This window comes from Pipra filicauda, unplaced genomic scaffold, assembly GCF_003945595.2.
Source record: "Pipra filicauda isolate LSUMZ 115617 unplaced genomic scaffold, ASM394559v2 scaffold128_size5466820_pilon, whole genome shotgun sequence".
Taxonomy (NCBI): domain Eukaryota; kingdom Metazoa; phylum Chordata; class Aves; order Passeriformes; family Pipridae; genus Pipra; species Pipra filicauda.
Window position 1 is genome coordinate 140,683 of NW_024103751.1, and position 17,614 is coordinate 158,296.

Genomic DNA, 17,614 nt, shown 5'->3' on the forward strand with positions numbered 1-17,614 from the left:
CCTGGGGTGCGGGATGCGGGGCGCCCCTCTCAGATCCCCGGGGAGCGCGGCATCCGGGGGGGGGGGGGGTCCTTGTCAGAGCCCGGAGGACGGGATGCGGGGGTGCAGGATGTGTGTGGGGGGGTCCCCCTCAGACCTCCGTGCTTGCAGAGATGCGGCGTATCCCGGCCGGAGCCCCGCGGGGCGGCCAGGCCGGGCCGGTCCCGCACTACATCTCCCGGCAGGGCCGGCGGCGGGCGGGGCTCTGCGCGTCACTCCCCGCCGCCCCGGCCCGTCCCTCCGCCGAGCCCGGAGCCGGAGCTGGTGCGTCCTGCCGGGCGGTGCCCCCGCCGTCCCCCCGCCGTCCCCCCGCACCCGGCGCGGCGCCCATGACCGCCCCGTCGGGGCACTGACCGCGCCCGGCCCCGCACGGTAAGCCCGGCCCGGGGGGGACGTGACACAGCAGCGCCGAGGGGGGGAGTAAGGTTCGGGAGGTGGTGGTGGTGGTGGGGGGGCGCATCCCGGCTTTTGTCTCCCGTGGAAACACCCGAACCCCGCGGGGAGGGGGGTCGCGCTGCGGATGGAGCCGGTTTCGGGGCAGGTCTCGGTGGTGGCGGTGCCCGGGCGGCCTCGTCCCCGGGGGGGTCCCCCCCTGCTCGGTGACAGCCCGTGCGGGGACGTGGAGCCCCCCCCGGCATGTGCCCCTTCCAGCGGGAGCGGCCGCGGAGAGCTCCGGGGCTGCGCTCGGCTGTGCTCCCGGCCTCTGGAAGCTTCCCGGCCGCTCCGTTAGGCTGGCGAAGGGCAGGACTGGCCTCCCCCCTCCCGCCGCGGCGAGCCCCCCGTAGACGAAAAAGAGAGGGACCCCATCGCGTCCCCATCGCAGTGAAGCGTCGCCCATCGCGGTCCCCGCCGCAGCAGAGCCGGCGGCGGATCCCGCACAGCAGCATCCGCAGGCACAAAGGTGCCACCTGAGCACCTTCGGAGGGGGGGGACATCCCCGGTAGGATGCCCGCTGCGGGGGGGTCCGGGGCTGGGAGCAGTCTCCCACCTCCCAGGAGGTGCTTTGCCCATCCTTGGCGTCGGGCTCAGTTTGGGTGCAGCGAGCGAGGGCTCGCTGGGGACCCTGTTTTGTTGTTATTTTATGGTTATCGTTTTCCTGCAGAGTCACTCTGGCTGCACGTGGTCTCGGGGGCCGTGGGTGACAGTAGGGGACAACAGATGCTGTGGCAGCGGGGCAGCCGGCGGTCCTGGGATGCTTTTTGCTGCAGCTGCCCCCAGCAATGCTGAAGGGCTGGAGGCACAGTTGCTGTGTGTCACGGGAGTCCCAGTGCCTCAAATCTCAGTCCTTGGAGTTATTTTTCTGTAGAACGAGACTGAGGTTCTCATCTCCTGGGGCTGTTCCTTGTGTCAGGCTCCTCTGGAAGGGGTGAGACCCCTACCAGTGAGACCCCCACACGGTATAAGACCGTAATGCCATCAGTTTGGAAAGTGGCAGATGCTGTTTCCCAGCATGATGAGGAGGGCTGGAGTGCCACAGGACCTGGTTACTTCTTTCAAATAGGCCATTTCCACATGTCCATATGTGCCACTTTCATTCCTGCTCCAGTAGTCCCCGCTGCTCTCTCTCCACCACTCAGGCAGGTTATGGGATGAAGCTTGAAATCACGGCCTTGTTAACAGGAATTAAAGAGGTGGAAGGAAGCAGAGGATATACTGAGCTTGCAGGTTGTTTCTTTCAATGCAAAGATGCCAAAATAAGACCAGGTGATTTAACACTCCCTCCTCTCCAAAATCTAGGAAGGCTTTTTGATGATGGAGCATCCTCTGAGCATCCAGATGCTGACAGGAGGGTGTTGCATGGGATGGAGAGGGAAACATTCCTCTCTGTTTATGGCTTATGTGACACTGGCAAGCAAATATTCACACTTTGTCTCCAGTGAGTGGGAAAATCCATTTTATATTGTCCATCCACATTATTTTTCCCCATGAGGACCATAAAGGCTTTGCTCTGCCATTGCTGAACCCGAGGTCCAAAAGCAAAACCTTGTGCTGCATCTTATTCCCTGAAGCCTTGGGTAAGATTTGCAGGCTGTGGTTTCCCTGTGTTAAGTGTGTTAACTTTGGCAGAGAGACAAACAGTGTCTGTTTTGGGAAGCTCAGGCTGTGCATTTCCTTTTATCATTTATAAGATCTTATGTTGCTTTCAAGGCAGAGGAGCAGCAGTTGGATGCTGCAGGTGAAGGTGATATGAGGAAGAGACTTGTCTCAGGTGAGCTGGAGGGTAAAGCCCAACACCCAGGAGCTCTCCAGCTGATGGGAGACTGTAGAAACTGCTTGTGGAGATGAACTGCCCTTGCTATGGGATTTGGGAGAGGAGTGAGCTACCTGAGAGGCTTGGCTGGGTTTGGCACATTCATTCCCATAGCTGAGTCGACCTCGTCCACAAATGGGATGGGAGTGGTCTATGAAGGGTTCCTGAGAGCCATGAAAAATAGTATGCAAAGCATGAAAACATACTTGATAGCTGTTAGTCCTCGGTCCAAAATGTGGAAGGGAGGATGACGAGGTGCTGAGCTTTATCTCCAGAAGTCTCTCCTTCATCACTTCATCTTCCATGAGAATAATACCATTTTTTCTCTCTCGGAGTGCCCTCACTGTGGGGTGAACTGCTCCGTTGAGTTTGCTCTACTGTGGTCTCCTGGTGAGGACAAATTTTGCTGTGCTGACTCTCCTCTCCTTTATCATTTTGTGTGTCTCTCTCCTATTTCTCCTTGCAGCCATCCTTGCTGCTGCTTGGAAGCAACGGAGTGAAATTGTGGTAGTTATCACTGGCTGAATTTTTTGCCTGCAGGTCTGTGTAAAGCAGCAAGAAAACCCTCCTGGACTGTATTTAATTTCGTGTTCTTGCTGCTCAAGTGAGTCTTTGGGGTCCTGTGTATTTGTGAGGAGCTATAGCTAAAAGTATAGCAAGACCCTGTGGTTTCTATGGAAGCTGGGGCAGCAGATGAGCTTTTTCAGGAGCTGTTTGGGACACATTTAACTTTCTGCCTGTCTATTTTGATAGAACCATTAAATATTGTTAGTGATTTCATTGTTCTTCAGTTTGGCAGAAGTGTTAAGACATTTATGTTACACTGTTGTTAAGTTTCAGAGTTAACAGTTTGATGCCCTGTTTGGGGTAGCTCTTGGTCTCCATCATGCTGGGGAAAGAACAACTAAAATCTTGGAAGTGTTGAGGCTTCTGGACAAATAATTTCCATAAATGCCTTGGGATGTTGTTGTGAAACTCCTCAGAGAAGGGGCAGTTCTGCTACCTGAGTATAATTAGCAGATTACTGAGTCATATGAAATGAAGAGCTACTGTAGGAAGCCAATCATTTTATGTTTGTTTGAGACCCTGGCTATTTTATTTAATTTATTTATATACATATGTGTGCATATATTTATATATATTCATTTACAACACAGATTTCTTGCTGGTGATCCTAAGAGAAATAAGTCTCCTGCTCAGTTCAGACTGAAATGGAAACAACAGTGCATGTTCTTAAAACTTTTGTGCATTAAAACATCAACTTTGCTGCCGAAAAGAGAGGATTTGTTTCTTTCACATCTTCCTTGGGGTGTGCCAAGGTTGCTCTTGGCTTGCTGGATTCTGCATTGTCATTGTCTTCTGCAATGTAGAGGTACCTCAACAGTGGCCAGAAATCGGAATGGTGTCTCTAGCATGGAAAATTTGTTATGGAAAATAGTGGATTTGAGATCTTTGCTGTTTTGGGTTAGCTTTTGGAGACTCCTTTGAGGCAGTCCATGGACCTCTGAGGCTTTAAGGCACCACAGGTTGGCTATGAATAGTCTTGTGCTTACTTCAGATAGACGACTGCTCCCACCTCCTCTCCTACAGAGACAACCCTTGGCCTCCCCGTCCCCCGGGCACGTAGCAGTTGTGGTCCAGGAGGAGAAGAACTCTTAGGTGGTAGGAGGACCTGTGGTGGCAGCCCGTGGTGGCACAACTAAACTTCTGCCTCAGCTATCTCTGCAGGACCAAATCCTGCCACACCTGTCAGCCAGGAAGCTACTATGGGTGTATTTCATAACGTGCAGATGCTTATTGAGGGCGTCTCCTCCGTGGCAGACCAGCACTGGCTCAGCTTCATCTTCTTCCCCGGAATGGCTTCGCCCATTTGGGGTGGTGGAAGCCATCTGCATTTCCAGCAGGATGGAAAGGGTTAGGGGTGGGGTAATATGACCATGGTGGGATGGGGATCAGGGATGAGTGGCCCCATCTCCTGGTGTCACATCGTGCCTCGGTGACACGAGGATGCACGGAGGTGCCCACAAGCTTCTTATTTCTCACCAGTGCTTTTAATTGGTGGGTTGGGTTTGCGTGGCCAGGTTTTGGTAGCAGTGGGGCTACAGGGGTGGCTTCTGTGAGAAGCTACCAGAAACTTCCCCCGTGTCCAACAGAATCAATTCCAGCAGGCTCCAGGACGGACCAGCCACTGGCCAAAGCCGAGCCCATCAGAGGTGTCAGTGACCCCTTGGGGATAATGTGTTGAAGGAGGAAAAAAGTTGTAGTGCAGGTGTAAGTGTGACCAGAGAATAGCAGAGTGAGAATATGGGAGAGACACAGCTCTGCAGATGCCCAGGGCAGTGCAGAAGGAGGGGCAGGGGGTGCTCCAGGCACTGGAGCTGTGGTTCCCCTGCTGCCCGTGGTGCAGCCTGTGGTGAGGCAGCTGTGCCCCTGCAGCACATGGAGGGCCACTGGAGTGCAGAGTTCCACCTGGAGGAGCCCACACTGGAGCAGGGGGATGCCTGAGAGAGGCTGTGACCTTGTGGGAAACCCGTGCTGGAGCAGGGTCCTGGCAGGACCTGTGATGGAGAGAGGAGCAGGTTTCCTGGAAGGACCTGTGACCCAGCGGGGGACTCAGGCTGGAGCTGTGCTGGAAGGATTGACCCCGTGGAAGAGTTGCCCACATTGTAACAGTTCGTGGATAACTGTTGCCTGTGGGAAGGACTCACATCAGAGAAGTTCATAGTGAACCTCTCCCGTGGGAAGGACCCCGGGCTGGAGCAGGGGAAGGAGTCCAACTCCTCTCCCTGAGCAGTGTCAGGAACAACGTGTGATGAACTGACTGTATCCCCCAGTCCCATCTCCCTGTGCCGCTATGGGGGAGGAGACAGAGCTTGGGTAGGAGGGAGGGGTGTGGGGAAAGTGTTTTTAAGATTTATTTTACTCCTCATTATCCTGCTCTGATTTTGTTGTTAATAAATTCAGTTGATATCCCCAAGTTCAGCCTATTTAGCCCGTGGCAGTGATCGGTGAGTGATCTCTCCCTCTCCTTATCTCAACCCATGACCCTTTTGCTATGTTTTGTCTCTGCTGTCCAGTTGCAGGGGGCAGTGACAAGAGCAGCTTTGATGGGCACCTGGCATCCAACAAGGGTGAACCCACTACGATTGGCCCTAATGCAAAAAAAAACCTAAAAAAATCCCCAACCTTCTCCTGCCTCTGGAGCAGGCTTGGCTCGCTGGGACTGGTTTGTACAGCCTATGCCACCCTGGGAAGGCTTCTCCGCCACTGGAGCCTGCCCTGCACCAGAGCAGAAGCTGCCAGGAGACACGCGGCTGCCACTGGCTTCCCCAGGCACCAGTGATGGGGAACCATTAGCAGGGTTCGTAATTAATTCTGAGAAATGCTTTTCAACTCTCATGAAATCCTGGAGGAGCTGTGTTGATTGGCTGTCATTCCCCGGGACCATGAGAGAAGCCTGGGAGGAGCTGGTGTTCACAACCAAGGTGCCGCCGGTTGTGTCGGGTGGGAGCTGGCCCGGGACACGAGTGGCTGGGCTGGCGTGGGAAGGGTGGCTTGGGAGGCTGTGGCACGGGAGCGTGGCACAGTGCAGCAGGACAGTGTGTCCCTGTGATCAGCTGTGTCAGGGATGGCACCCAGTCCACCCCAAACCAGCGCTGGGAGGGTCTGCTGCAAGGGCGAGCAGGGATGGGACGAGGGGGAATGGATTTAAGCTGAAAGATGGTAGATTTAGGTTGGATATGAGGAAGAAGTTCTTGGCTGCAAGGATGGTGAGGCCCTGGCGTGGGTTGCTCAAAGTAGCTGTGGCTGCCCCTGGATCCCTGGAAGTGTTGAAGGCCAGGTTAGACGGGGCTTGGAACAACCTGGGATAGTGGAAGGTGTCCCTGCCCATGGTGGGGGGATTGGAATTGGACAATCTTAAGGTCCCTTCCAATCCAAACGATTCTGTGTTTCTGTGAAATAATCAGGTGTGATCCCAAGTGTTTTTGTCATTTGATTAAATCTCACAGGTCTGTCTTTGCTGGCACGGCACTTTCAAGCTAGAACAGAAGAGTCTGACACCCACCTTCCTACAACCTCCTGTCACAGGGAGTTGTAGAGACCGAGAAGGTCCCCCCTGAGCCTCCTTTTCTCCGGGTTAAAGTGCTGGTTTGTTTTTGGGTGTTGCATCTCTCTGCATCACCCATCCAGAAACAAAACCCCCTAGACTGGAGGACTCCTGGGCGCCGTGTCCAACTGCAGTGAAGCCAGAGGGGATTTTAATAACCTGTCATCAAAAACACCTTGTTGGATGTCTGGGCAAGAGAAGAAAAGAAAGCAGGAAAGGTTGTGGTTGTGCTGTGATTGTCAGCTGGAGGTTAATAACAGTGTTGTGTGTTTGAGGTGGTGTTTGCTTTGCACGGTGAGAGGAGAGAGGGGTGTATGCCTGCACCCAGGGGAAGTGTATTCCCTTAAATCAGGGCATATTGTTGATCCAAGGAATGTCTCTTCCCAGACAGACGATGGTCTTGGAGGCATCTTTGATTACATTTTTCTCTGGCTCGGGAAGCCAGGCTGGTGACACTAAAACTTGCAGCAATAATTTTTGCAGCTGGAGGTTTTGCAGTAGGACGTGGAGGCTCAGGGGGTGCTTTGGGAAGTTATTTCCTTTATTTTTCTTGCTGTGTGCACATTTCACCATTGCGAGCGAGTAGATGAATTAGGTGGGGCTTTCAGGGTCCTTGGGGGTCTCACCATGGTGGCTGCAGAGACCTCTAAAGGAGGAGGAGGCCACAGATGTGGATGAAGAGCTGCAGGGGACCAGCTGTGATGGGGTGATGGATGGCTTTCTCTGGCAGCTTTTCCCCCTTCTTTTGAGATCAGCAGTTTTTCTCATCCTGACGGCAGCTCTGCAATGAAACACACACACTTCTGGAAAGCTCTTCTGGTGAATGCTGAGTTTTCCATCCCTCCCTGCATCCCGGTTCTATCCATCCCTGTGTTGGCCTGGCGCAGGGAGAGGAGCGTTTTTCCTGCCTTTGCAGATGCTTGGAGCAGCATCAGTGGTGAGCAGGACATCACAGCCCTCTGGAGTGCTTGGTTCTCGGCAGAGCTGCAGCATCCCTCCCTGCCAGGATGCTCTCAGTGCCAAGATTCGCCCCAGGGTACTGGTCCCTCCTCCCTCCCTCCTGGATTTCGGAGCATCCGCAGAGCACACATTGTTTTTTCTCGGAATTGATTCCGAGAAAGAACATTTGCCTGGCTTTTTTTTTTTTTTTTAATATATATTTTCATTACATGGGGTGAGAGATTTATTTATCGACTGCAAACAGCCTCTTTGAAGCTTCTCCCCTGTTCTTGTCCTTGCTCCTTTTTTTTTTTTTAATTAACAGCAATGAGGCTTATGCACTCAGACTGGCTGTCACTCGCTATTCCTCCAGAAGCTTTCTTAACACAGGGACTAATTTCAGCCAAGTTTGACAGAGGAGGGCACATCTTAGAGAAAAGAACTTACAGGCTGTAAGAAGAAGGGTGGAAAAGGGAAATGCAAATTTCTTCTTGTCTCAAAGGAGAGGCTGCATCAATCATGAGCTTAAATATTATCTGTCTGGGTGCAAGTGGGTCAGTTAACTCATAACTACCTTTAGCAATTCACTACATTTTCTTTAAGGAAATGAGCCAAATCATCTTGAACATAGGGAAGGAGCAGCCGGCTGTAGGGATGCTGCCAGGGAGGGCACGTTGGGATGATGCTAGATGACTTTTAAAGGCCCCTTCCTACCCAAACCGTTCTGTTCTATGCTGCCACTCTGCTGTCCCCAGGTTTTGTGCTCGTGCGTGACCACTGAGCTTGCAGTGAAAAGCTGGTGGCTGATTTCTCTCCAGAGGCTCCTGCCTGTACAGGTATCGTGCAGTTCAAAAGGTTTTTTTCAGCCTTTATCTTATTCTCGCCCTGTACCTGCTGGGATGGATAATCAGCTTTACACTGTTACTGCTCCTGATACAGATGTTTCACGTGTAACCACTGAGAAGCTCACGCAGAGTGTTTTCACGCTGAGGAGTGGGTAAAATCTGTCCCCAAAAGCTTGCCCAAGCTCTTCCCAGTCTTGCTGCAGTTTCCCATTACGACTGAGGTCATGGCTGACACCATCACCTAGAGAAGATGAGGCAGCAGTGGTGGCTTTTCAGCATCATTCATGGTCCATGAACTTGCCTTGGAGCTGGAGCTGCTGTTAAAAGTCATTAGTGAGCCTCCAGTTCCCAAAGGAGCCAGGGATGATGCTCTGCCTCTCTCTGCTCCTGTCCCAGTTGCAGCTGCAGCTGCAGCACGAGGCTGCCTTTTCTGTCCCTTCCCTGCTGCTGTCACTACATGCACTTTGATTTTGATTTTTTTTTTAAACTGGGGATTCTCTTCCTTTTTTGTCAGCTCAGAGAATGATTTTCCTTACGCTCTTCGCTATTTAGAGCTGTGGGGGAGGGAGTGACTCAGCCTTTCCCTTGCTCTGATTTGCACAGTCATCCCTTGCTGGCTTTGCCGAGGTTTTCCTTGAGCACCTCCAGTTACGCTCGCTCCATTCAGCAGGAGCTGTCTCCCTCCCTGCCGCATGTTTTGGGAGGGGAGGGCACGGTGGGGAAGGATGAGCCGCCAGCAGGAGCTTTCCCCGTGCCAGGAGGAGAGTAAAGCAGCGAGGAGAACATGCTGCCAGACCCGTGGCAGCTCCAGGTCTCCTGTCTGCCCCTCCTCCGTGCGGACATCTGTGGGGGAAGGTCCGGCCAAGTGAAAATTTGAGGGCTAGCCCGGTCGTAATATGAAGAATTGATGACATTTGATGTCGTGGGCTCTCCCTGGGGAGGGGGTGACTCTGGCCGTGCTGCTGGCACTGCTGAAGGATGCCCAGGCACTGCTGGGAGAGGTGGGTGTGGGTGATGGATGGAGGGTGACGCGGGCTCTGTGCAGGGCTGCTGCCAGCTCGCCTTTCACGGCAGAGCTGAACCGGCTGCTAAATACCAGGGAGGACACATTGCTTGCTCTCTACAGGGCTTTCAGACACTGCTGCTCAGCCAGGGAGTCACTAAATTGTCTGCCACTCTTGATACCAGGCATTTGGTGTGCCGTGTTCTGTAGAAAAAAACAAGTGCATTAGTTTTCGGGTTAATTATTCTCCTACCCTGGAAGCCAGCACAGCTGCCTGCAAGCTCTGCTTCTCCCTAAAGGGGAGAAGGGAAAATAAAAAGAAGATGAAACCTCCAAGCACCCCAGAGTCTTCCATCTCCCCTCCAAAATCTAGATATCCAAGCCCTGAAAGCAATTTTGATCTGCTCGGGGAATTCCAGCATGTGCCACTTACCCCTTCGTTTTGCAAAGTTGTTGGAGTAGGAATTATCTTTGTCTCAAATTATTCTTGTCTCAAATTTTATTTTCTCTCGATTATCACTTTCAAGAGTAGTAATTTGTATGTGTTGAGATCCCTGGTGTAAATGGATAGGATCCAATAGCACTGAGGATTGGTGCTATGGATATGAACCTTCATCGTGACCCTGTTGTGCCACAGAAGAAGAGCTGGAAAATAGGACCTTTTGGCATTTTGGGTAGTGGTCTCATGTCATGGAATCAGTGCCAGCACAGGCTGGATTAGGTTAGACCAAACTTGTGCTTGGCTGAAGCATCTCTAAGGTACCTCCAAGTGCGTAGGGGCTACCTGGGAGTCCTCATATTGAGCAGCCTGGTGCTGGTAGCAAAGGTACCATGTTGAGTGCTCCAAAACAGGGCCTTGACTAGCCCAAAATCTTGGGGCAAGGAGCACAGAGCCCAGGACCCAGTTCTGTCTGATCTTTTTTAGGATCCCTGTTGAATCAGCCCTGTCTGCTTCAGCCAGATGTTACTGAGAAGGTTTAGTAGTCTTGCAGGAGGCAGGTTTCACCTGCCCCTCTCATTAGGTACTGTCTCAAGGAGCTGTTTGCCGTGGAAAGTGCACAGAGGAGGCTTTTTCCTGGTAGTGAGAGCTATAAATACACAACAAAAAAGGCTGGTTGGAAGGATGAGGGAGGCACTTTGGAAGGAAGCCATTTCTTTGGTCTGGTATCCAGCAGATACTGTGGTACACTTATGGGTATGCTGGGGTTTGAACTGTCTCTGGTAAGTAAATATAAACTGAGAATTTCCAGGTATTTTTACAAGAAAACCCGGGAAACTTAGACAATTGTTTCTTGTAATGCCCATGTCACATCACACTTCTCCTTCCTTGAGTCCCTTGATCCTTGCCCTGGGCCAGCCCATTGCAGCAGGTGGAGTGTAGGTACCTGGGAACATCACGTTGTTTTTTCTGTCCAGTTCTGGCTGTTATGAGATGATACAGGCATTAAAATCAAATTTTATGCTTTAAGCTTGGGTCGTGACTGATGTGAAAAAAACCTTGTAATTGAGGAGTTGTGGAAGTTGAGCAGCCAAGATGAATAATTGCGTGGAGGTGTAGGATCATGCTGGGAAAAATGAAGTTGGTCATCACCTGGAAATACTTCAGTAACTAGACTTGGGTTTGATTTGCTTGTATTCATCTTTTTTTCCCCCCCCCTCTTTTAAGGAATCTAACCACATCATGAACCCTTTGAGGCCTTTAGTTAAGCATTGTGGTGGTTGTAAAGCATCCAGTGGTGTGACTCTTGTAGCTGTCTTAACTGGATGTCAAGAGGTGGATCTGTTGGCAAGTTCTTCCCTCCATTCCTTAGTGCTTTTGACATTTTCCATGTGCCTGCAAGTGTTACACTGAGACTGGCTGGGAGTGTCAGCCAGCAAAGCCTTCCTCTGCTTCTCTCCAGAGGCTAACAAGCCTCAAGCTGTATTTTGCCACTTATTTCCCTAATTCTGTCTGTTTATCCAGCAGACACATCCATTGTGTGCTTCCAGCTTCTCTCTCCTCAGGTTTCTGCCAAGTCATCCAGTGATATGACTGAAAACCCATAGCCTTGTCCCTGCAGCACCTACGCTCAGCTCAGGCTGTGTTAGCTCTCCTCTGAGCACCTCTGTCTATTGATTAAAGCATTAGGAGGAACGTCAGCTTGGAAGCAATGGGTTTGATTAGCCAATTATTTTAACAAAAAAGCAGTGAACTTTGATTAAAAGTACATGGGGAGCTGTAGCCTCTGTTTTTTGATGTGTTGGAGGCGGGTCAGAGTGCATCACCAAATGAGAGCATCGGTCGGGAAGCTAATGAGGGGGTTTTGGAGGCCGAGTGTGCACATCGTGCATGAGGTGTTCTGCATGACTTAGGAGTCTGGAAAAATATCTGTATATTTAAGTGGGGCTCATGGGTTTTGGCTAGTGAACTGTACTGAATGCAGAAACTTCATGGCTGCATGAAGGATGTAGAAGACAGTTGAGTCTGTAGGATGCTCTTCTTGTGTTAAAATTGGGTTTAACTTGGATCAGTCAGTCAGTAAAGTTCTTATGTCCTGAAAGACTTCATGTATTCATAGAATCCTGGAATGGTTTGAATTGGAAGGGACCTTGAAGACTACCTAGTTCCAATGCCCCTGCCATGGGCAGGGACACCTTCCACTATCCCAGGTTGCTCCAACCCCGTCCAACCTGGCCTTGGACACTTCCAGAGATGGGGCAGCCACGGTTTCCCTGGGCAGCCAGGGACTCACCACCCTCAGAGCCAATAATTCCTTCTCAATATCCCATATAACTCTCTGGCAGTGGGAAGCCATTCCCCCTTGTCTTTTCCCTCCATCCCTTGTCCCCAGTCCCTCTCCAGCTCTCCTGGAGCCCCTTTAGGCCCTGGAAGGGGCTCTCAGGTCTCCCTGGATCCTTCTCTTCTGCAGGTGAACCCCCCCAGCTCTCCCAGCCTGGCTCCAGAGCAGAGGGGCTCCAGCCCTTGGAGCATCTCCGTGACCTCCTCTGAACTCTCTCCAGCAGCTCCACGTCCCTGTGCTGTTGTTCCCCAGAGCTGGAGGCAGCTCTGCAGGTGGGGTCTCACCAGAGCAGGGCAGAGGCTGGAAAACTCAGCAGCTGACTGGTCGGAAAAGCTTGCTGGTATCAACACAGCTGTGTGGGCTGGAAGTACTGAGGCTTCAACACGAGCATCTCATGCTGTTTGTTGTTGTTTGGATTGCTCTGAAGATCTGTTGTGGGTTGCAGGGCAGGTGGGAGTGTTGGTGTGGTGCTCAGAAAGAAGCAGCTTAAAAAAAAAATGTGGAGACTCCAGAGAAGGAGTGTCTGCCTCCTCTGTTAGGAAAAGCAAGTGTCTTTTGGAAGGTGGGGGTTTGATTCAAATCTCTCCCTGCAGAGAGACCCTAAAGCCCAAGCAATAGGTGACTGCTTTCTATGTTTTGGGATGGAGGTTGGGCCCCAGTGTTTGGTGGCCAAATCAGACAGGCAGATGATGGTACAGAGGTGGGGAGGAAGAGCGAGGAGGGGGTCAGGGCAGTGAGTACATCCTCCTCTTTGGTCTGCCTTTCCTGTTTGCTAATTTTGATGTCAAACATCTGGATGTGAGCTCAGTTTGACCCCTCCTTTGGGGCTGTAGCTGAGGCTCTTTCATGTCCTTGAGCCCTGAGGCTGCCAGGAGGGGCAGAACTGATGGCAAACCATCCAGGAAGGAAGTGATGGGTAATAAAAAAGCTTCTGGCTCCCTTTACACGGGGAACAGTGCATCCATACCCTGTCAGCACTCCCTGTGTTGGGACCATCCTCTTTGCCTCCTAAAGCAGAGGGCTTTGCCCACTGTGATTGTCGTGTACTTGGGCTCACAGCAACCTATTTCCTCTCCTAAAGGTCAAGCTGGACTTCCAGGCCGCTTGCTGCTGTGAAGTTTCTTTTGCTTTTGATTAAGCTGGACATAAGAGTTTGCAGCTTTGTCCTGTAAGTCTGGGCCAAAGGAAGGTCTCCCTAGGTGAGACCCTGGAATTACTCCGGATTGAAGCTCCCTAGAGGTCCTCTCATCCAGCCCTCTGCTCAACATAGAGCCATCTTCTACACAGACTCTTGGGAATGGTCCTGTGCAGGGCCAGGAGTGAGAGTCTGTGATCTTTGTTGATCCCTTCCAACTCAACATATCCTGTGACTCTCTGAAACCTGCCTGCTCGGGGCCTCATCCAACTGAGTCTTGATGCTGTTTCCAAGGATGGAGACCGCACAACCCTTTGAGTCACTTGCTGGGTGCTGAACCACGGCTCAAAGTGCAGGAATTTTCACGTGTTCCGTCGGAGTTGCCCAAGGTGCACCCGCCGACCCTCAGAGCCGGAGCTGAGCAGGTGCCGTGGTTTGGGGCAGGGAGAGGTCTTTTCCTGCTCCCAGTCTTTTCCACGCCCCTGCCGTTTTCCTATGGGGTTCCTCAACTCCTCGGGGCCATCACCACTTTCTAGCAAGGCAGCAGTGTGTGTGTGTGCCTGTGTGTGCTGAGAAGGCTTATCGCCAGCTGACCTAATTATTGTAATCTCGCGCTTCCCTAGATAGTGCAGGTTTCCCTGGCTCTCCGGAGGCTTCCCGGGTTTTTCCAAGCTGCTGTTTGATTTATTGTCTGTCTCTTAATAATATCATTCATTCACTCAGGGTGGGTAAAGCCTGGGAATGAGTTTTGCAGCCAGGCAGGGTGTGATACTTGTGATCTGCCCGTCCTGCTCCGATGGCCGTCCTGCTGGGTTTGGTGGTCTCAGCCTGCCAGACTTTCCAGGCAGCCCCCCTGCACAGCTTTCCTTCATCACAACTCCCTGCTCTTCCCTCTGCCCTGACCATACACATGCATCCTCTTTACTGCAGAAATCCTCTGGCTGCCAAAGTTAGTGGATGAAAGTTGTGCAGTGACACTTTATGCCCCTGCTCATGGATGCGGAGTTGTTGCCTAGCCTGGTGGTTTTTTATTGTCTATCCCATTTCTTTCATTGCCATTGTTGTTGTTGCCATTTTATTGTTGTTGTTCCCCATCCTATTTTTGATGTTGTTCCCTATCCCATTTTTTGTCTCCCTATCTCATCTTTTTTTTTGGTTCTCTATCATGGTTTTTTATTCCCTATCCCATTTTTTCTTCCTTCTGCCCTTCTTCCTGCAGATTCCCCCTTCCCTACCTGCCCCCTCTTCCTGTTCAGAATGGGTTTATTTTGCTACAGATATAGGACAGGTGCCTTTCAGAGGTGCCACATTCTCTTTTTTCAGCAAGACAGGGATTTGCAGAATGTTAACAAGATTTAACAGGTCCTTCAACATGAAAAAAATAAAGCCTAGGAGAGTGAAAAAGCCTGAAATCCAACACAACAACAAAACATTGCAACTTGGGGTGAGTTCCCTCCATTCATACACTTAATTCTCCTCCTGAAAATTGTAGTTGGGATTTATCCCTGTGCTGTCTGAAAGCCTCCATGGTCCCTGTTGGGCAGAGAATAACCTGATGTAACGTGGTGTTTCCTTGCAGGAACAGGGCTTACTGCTAAGCTTCCCAGTTAAACCACCTGATGGGATCAGCAGAGGTTATCAGCACCACGGGGGCTTGGTGGCAGAGGGTTTGGAAAACAACCAGTCAGCAGCATTACCCTGAAAACCTGTTTTGTTACAGTTTTTTTATCCCCTTGTCCGGTGCAAGTTCCAGTTTGACCTGAAAGGGAGTGGGAAGCATCACTGGAGGAGCAGCTTTGTCTGAGCTGGGGCTTCTGCAGCCCTGGGTGTTACCTTGTGCAGGGCCTGATAGTCTCTGGAATGTAAATATTTTCTCCTGGGGCAGAGCAGCCCATGGAGGAATTGGGAACAAGCCAAAGCAGAGGCATTGCTGGGAGGACAAGGCCTGAAAGGGCTGGCACTGGGGTTGTGCCTCATGCAGAACTGAGGCTGCAGCAGTGCCCCTTCTGTCTGGGGGAATGTGGGTCCCATTTTCCTTATTCCCCTCTTTTTTTTTTTTTTTTAAATTACATATATATACTTTCCTGAGGTTCCTATGACTTTCCAACGTGTAAGTGAATTACAGTAAGACTTTAAATTAAATTTTTTTCCTGAAGCACTACTGCATCCTTTGGGCGGGTACCCCAAGTTATCCTTAGATATTCTGAATACTCCTCAACATCCTGCTGTAAACCATAAACCAAATAATTAATGCTAAGTAGTTTTGTTTTGGTTTGGGTTTTTTTTTTTGCTTAATTAGCCCGTAGAAAAATCATGGTATTATGGATAGTTGTGGAGGATAAGAGGGCTTTTAACTGAGTTCAATGAGAACAGATATTTTATTCTATTAAAACAGGAAACAAAATAATGTAAAGTCCCATTTGAATCCAAAATGAAATATGTCTTTAATTATATTACACCATAATGAAGAGCTGTGGAAATGTAGTGTACGTCACCATGACATAAAAGTAAAAATCCTTTGTTTAAAAATACCAAACCCCCCCCAAAAAAGAAGAAAGATTTTTTTTCAGTGTTTTCTTCCCAGTGTTTTGGCTGCAGTGACTTGACCAAAACTATTTAAAATTCAGTGAGCCAAAGCTGGGCTGCTGGCAAACAAATTATTTTAAAAAATATTATTGTTATTATGTGAATGGGTTCAGCCTTTTGCTTCTTCAGGGGTGAATTCTGTTCCTCTGGTGACTGTGACAGAGGAGAAATATGTCCCTTGCCCCACACTGGAGGAGGGGACATGTGGGGCTTGAGTGCCGGGTGTCACCTCTGGTTCCGGGTGCTGGAAGACCTTGAGCTGCCTCTGGATGTCATGGTCATGTGGGAATGCTCAGCAGCAGCAGAGTGTCCCCATGGACTGGGAATCCTGAGCAAACACAAAAGTAAAACACTGGCACAGGTTGCCCAGAGAAGCTGTGGCTGCCCCTGGATCCTTGGAAGTGTCCAAGGCCAGGTTGGACGGGACTTGGAGCAACCTGGTCTAGTGGAAGGTGTCCCTGCCCATGGCAGGGGGTGGAACTGGATGATCTTTAAAGGTCCCATCCAACCCAAACCATTCCATGGTTCTATGAAAGCTCCATCAGGAGTGGAGAAAACCTGCTGAAGCCCCAGAATTCTGTGATTATCTTGCCATTCTTTGCATTTTCCTCTGAAGTCTCCAAGTCCTGCACTAACTCAGCACTAGACACGAGGTTTTATTTTCTTTATCCTTCATATTGCATAATATATTGCAAAACTGCCTTTGCCAGCCCCTTTTTAATCTCTGCTCCTGAACTGATGGATCATAAATACCTCTCAGATGGGCATCCCTGCACTGTGCAGATATCCAAGAGCTGGGAATGATGGGCTTCCACCTGCAAGGCCCTTGATGTGAGATACCAGCTGAGTATGTAGCGTTATACAGCCTTTTGATTAATCAAATCCTCCCCAACCTCTTTTTTTTCCTCTTTTTTTTTTTTTTTTTTAACAAAACTATGTAGTTTGGGCTCTCTACTGGCATCTCTGAGTTCAAAGGTGAGTAGCAGGCGTCCTGCTATGATGTTTCTGCTGAAGCTGCTGATGCTGCTCCCCTTTGCTGCAATTACATCCCTCCCCCCACAACCTCGTTATGATTAACTTGGGGACTCTTAACCCCTTGGGTATGAGCAGAGGTTGGCCAGTGCAGGGAGGTGCTGGAGGGGGCTTTCTGAGATGATGATGTGGCCTTTGGTCCCTGCAGCCGCGTTTGGTGGGGTTGCAGCATGTGGAGGTTCATCATGGGAAGACCTTCATGGTGAACATGAAGGACCCTTTAACAAAAGAACAAAAAATGGTGTAAAACTCATTTGTGGCTGTGTTTCTGTGTTGCCCCCTGTTGCCTACAGGTCACCCAGTCGCTGCAGGGGGATCAGTCCTAGGTGTCCCTGCCTATGCCAGGGGGTTGGAACAAAATGATCTTTAAGGTCCCTTCCCACCCAAACCATTCTGTGATTCTGTGATCCAAGACCTGGGGTTGGCAGAAGGGGCTGGTGTCAAGGACATGGACAGCAGGGTGTGTTAGGACATAGGGTTGGTGAGTCCCAAAGCTTTCTTGATCAAGGCCAGTGGTCTCTACTGTCATTGCTTCTGGTGGAGGTAAATAGACACTCCCAAACCTCATGTTCATTTCAAAGCATACTACTTGTCGTGTCCTGGAAGTACCTGCCTTTCTGTTTGCTTTGTGTTAAGGAACACCTCCCTGTCCTGCTCCTGTCTGCTGGGGCTCAGCTGAGTCAGGCTACTTCATTTACCTCTTTTTGAACAGACCCTGAGGCCCCCTGGGTGATAAACGGAGCTGTGCAAGTACCTGCAGGGTCTTTACACCCTGGGGTTTGTCAGGCTGTGCTTCCCATCCCCACTGCTGGCTCCTTGTCACCCCTGCCTCACTGTGATTTAGTGGGGAATAACCCAAGGGGGAATGGGGCTGCCAGGGAACGGCTTTCTGGGAG

General features: G+C 50.8%; 1 protein-coding gene across 4 annotated transcripts in view; it reads left to right on the top strand.

Moving 5' to 3' along the window:
* Positions 1-290: 290 nt before the first annotated feature.
* CTIF (cap binding complex dependent translation initiation factor) overlaps positions 291-17,614 on the top strand; it is a 150,506-nt gene continuing 133,182 nt past the window's right edge. For 2 of the 4 annotated variants that reach the window (XM_027724324.2, XM_039390620.1), the window contains exon 1: positions 293-411. The gene's annotated coding sequence lies outside the window, so the exon portion shown is untranslated. Of the gene's footprint in view, positions 412-17,614 lie in introns of all 4 variants that reach the window. The other 2 variants (XM_027724323.2, XM_027724322.2) reach the window with 2 other exon arrangements.